The sequence below is a fragment of the Alligator sinensis genome, unplaced genomic scaffold (genome assembly GCF_000455745.1).
Source record: "Alligator sinensis unplaced genomic scaffold, ASM45574v1 scaffold866_2, whole genome shotgun sequence".
NCBI lineage: Eukaryota > Metazoa > Chordata > Crocodylia > Alligatoridae > Alligator > Alligator sinensis.
This window is the reverse complement of record NW_005841900.1, coordinates 1,676,545-1,680,055: the sequence shown is the minus strand read 5'-3', so window position 1 is coordinate 1,680,055 and position 3,511 is coordinate 1,676,545. Positions and strand designations below refer to the sequence as shown.

General features: G+C 58.0%; 1 pseudogene; it reads right to left on the bottom strand.

Annotated features, from left to right (window-relative positions):
* Positions 1–1,508: 1,508 nt before the first annotated feature.
* On the bottom strand, positions 1,509–2,426 carry LOC112549362 (annotated as a pseudogene).
* Between the last annotated feature and the right edge of the window lie 1,085 nt (positions 2,427–3,511).

The following is a 3,511-nucleotide window of genomic DNA, read 5'->3' as shown; positions in this document are numbered from 1 at the left end:
ACCCCGGCAAGGGGTTTATGCCTCCTTTTAAAGACCCCCAGGGTAGAAACCAGCACCAATTCTCTTGGAAGTTGGTTCCAGATCCTAGCGACCCTGACAGTGAAGTAGTGCTCCTGATATCTAGCCTGAATCTACCCTCTGCCAGCTTGTGACCGTTATTTCTTGTCACTCCTGATAGTGTTTCGGGGAACAGTGACTCCCCCAATGCTTGCTGGTCCCCCCAAGTAGTTTGTAAATGGCCACTAGATCCCCCCTGAGCCTTCTCTTGTGGAGGCTGAACAGGTTTAGGTCCCATAGCCTCTCTTTGTAGGGCTTGCCCTGCTGCCCCCTGATCATGCAGATGGCCCTCCTCTGGACCCTCTCCATGCTGTCCACATCCCTCCTGAAGTGTGGCACCCAGAACTGGACGCAGAACTCCAACTGTGGCCTGACCAGTGTCGCATAGAGGGGGAGGATAATCTCCTTGGGCCTGCTTGAGATGCATCTGTGGATGCATGACAAGGTGTGGTTGGCCTTTCTGACTGCTTCCCCACACTGTCGGACCATGTTCATTTTGGCATCAATAATGACTCCAAGATCCTTTTCTGCCTCTGCACTGACATAGGGAAGCACCCAGCCATCCCCACCAATACCCATATTCCTCGCCTCCTACAAACCCCCTACTCCCTCCCCATCCCCCAGGACCACTCCAGGACGTACACGTTTGTAATGAAAACCTTTATTCACCTCAAACTTTTCCCCCATTTCCCCCTCCCCACTCAAGTAACAGAGCTCCCACCTCCTCCCTCCCCAACACCATTGACAATGCATAGGGGGTGCATACAGATGCATGTGCACTCCCTGAGATTGGCGATGCAACTCTGCGAAAAGCACTGCTGACACTGCCTGTGGGCAGTTCCCACTCACCACCCCTTGCCTGCAATGCTGGCAGCATCTATGGGCGGTCCCTGATTGCAGCTGGCCACCACCAATGCTGCTGGTGGCATCTGCAGGTGATCACTGACTGCCTATCAGAGATTGCCACCCACCGGTTGGCACATGCCACCCCCACCCCCCCCCTCCCCTGTCACTTACACCAACATGGCTGCCTGCAGGAGCTCCCCACTAGCCACTGCCATACCTTCATCACTGACACCGCTGCCTGCAGGTGGTCACTGTGCCCTCCCAGCCTCCAGGGGCATGCAGTGTTCATGCCCAACACTCAGAGACCCTCCATCACCCTCCCTACCCGCCAACAATTAAAAAACCCTCCTCCAAAACTGAAAACTATATACATCCATTGTCTGAGTCCTGGGGTCAGAGGCTGTGGGGTGGGGGTGTCCAGGGCGCAGAGCCCAGCGGCAGGCAGGCAGCACCCTGGCTGCAGACAGTTGCCCCATGGGTCTGGCGGCTGCAGCAAATGCCAAGGGCTCCTGCACACAGAAGGCAGTGGAGGCCCTCCTCCAAGGCTCATGTGGGGGCCTATTGTAGGTGGTGGGTGGGACCCAGGGGCCCTGGATGGACAGGTGCTAATGGAGCAACTCCATAAGGTGCTGTTCCAGGGCCTCCAGCCAGGCCCAGTGCACCTGCTGTGCCTGATCCTGTGCCTCCTCCTGGGTGGTCTCCTGGGTTATGTTCTCTTCTCACCAGGCAAGTTCCCATGCCTTATGCCACACCTGCTCTTGCACTGCCCAGTTCTCAACTGCTGCCACTAGCCACTGGACCAGGAGGATCCAGTTCCTGGTGCACTGCTGGCACAGCTGGCATGTCTGGGTAGCTTCAGCAGTAGGTGGCAGCAACCCTGAGGCAGCACTTCTGCAGGGTCCTGCAGCCTCTACCCCATGTCCAGATGTTGGCCCTGCAGAGGCAAGAGACAGACGGCTTTTGTGTGAGTTTGGAACATTGCAGAGATAAGATGCTCTGCACAGATGCCCTAAGCTGCCTGGCCTGCCTCCCCTGCCCCCTTCCCAGGGTGGGCCAGGCCAGGCTGTTGGCAACACTTGCTGCCACAGTTCCAAACCTTGCCACCCACCTCTCTGTAGGCTAACTTCTCTACTGCACTGCTGGCCAGTCAATGGCATCTGGGTTCAGGGCACATGGGGCTCCCATAAAACTGGGGTGAGGGGATGGCCCTGCCCCCATCCTCCCCACAGAAGGCCTCCCTGGGGAGCTGCCCCAGGGCCAGCCCACCCAGCACTACCACTGCACCCCAAGCGTGCCCCTGCTGTGTGTGCCCTGGGCAGTGTGCAATGAACTGTTTGTGCAGGTGGAGCCTGCACACTATGCTCTAAGCCACTATGCCCTGCTGCTGCTGATCCTGCTGGTGTCCCAAGCACACCTATGTTTCTGGTTTGGGACCCTGAACTACGATAGCATGGGGGACAATCCTGGACTGCCCCACAACCTCCACCACTTCCTGGATGGCTACCTGTTGCAGCACTACACATCCCTGCCCCCTACTACCAAGGAGGACATCACCACCAACATGAATGCCTTCCTTAGCATGTGAGAGGCCTGTGCCTGCCCAGCTTTGGGGACATGGGGTGCTCAATAAAGTTTTCAACTATGTTACACCTCTCTGTGTACTGTGGTGGGGGGGAACCTGGAGCCAGGGGAATGCAGCTGGGTTGGGCTGGGATAGGGGGCAGGGTCTGGGGGCAAAGACAGGGCTGAGAAGGCCCTCCCTGGTGCAGGATTTACTACATGTCTGGCAATGCTGACAGCTCTGCACAGGGTTCCCCATCAGTGACAGCATCCAACTGTGCCCAGTGTCCACAGCCTGCAGTGAGCAGCAGACTGGTGCCCAGTCAGGGGCTCCCTCCAGGGGGGAGTTGGCACTGCTGGCAACTGGTAGTGGTGTGGCTGTCTGCTCTTCAGGGCAGGGGGTGGGGCTGGGCCGAGGGTGAGGCAGCCACTGGACAAGGCTGCTCAAGCTGCCAGTGGATGCAGCAGCCAGGGAAATGGGAAGATCACTGAGAGCCCAGGTCCCTTTCTCTGCTGATGCATTACCAGAAGCATCAGGGAGGGGTGCGGGCAAGGGCAGGCCACCCCTGCTGGTGGCATTTTCAGGGGTACAGCTTGGCTCCTGGGGCACCAAAATGTGGGTCAGCTCCCACATGAAGGGCATGGTCTTCTGGGCATGACCAGACTGACAACTGAAGGTGGCCACAGCCACCCACTCTGCCTGCAAGACACTGGCCTTCATGCAGCACTGCTGTGCTGTCTGAGAGTGGCTTCATGCAAGCATCCCAGCTGAAATGACCTCATAAATATTGGCATTCAAGCACCCACCCAGAGCAAAATCATCCCCACCCTAGAGCACCTTAAGGTCATGCACCTCCTCCTGGGTCCAGTTGGGGCCCCAGACACTCTGTGTGGGCATCAGCACATGGGCAGGGCCAGGGCTTGATGGGGAGGATGTGCTGGACATGTTCCCTGCACCGGCAGAGTGTGCTGTCTGAGCCCCAACACAGCTGTCCCTGTGATGCCAGCCCTTGATGGCTTCCAGAAGCACCTAGCACAGAGGCCCAGA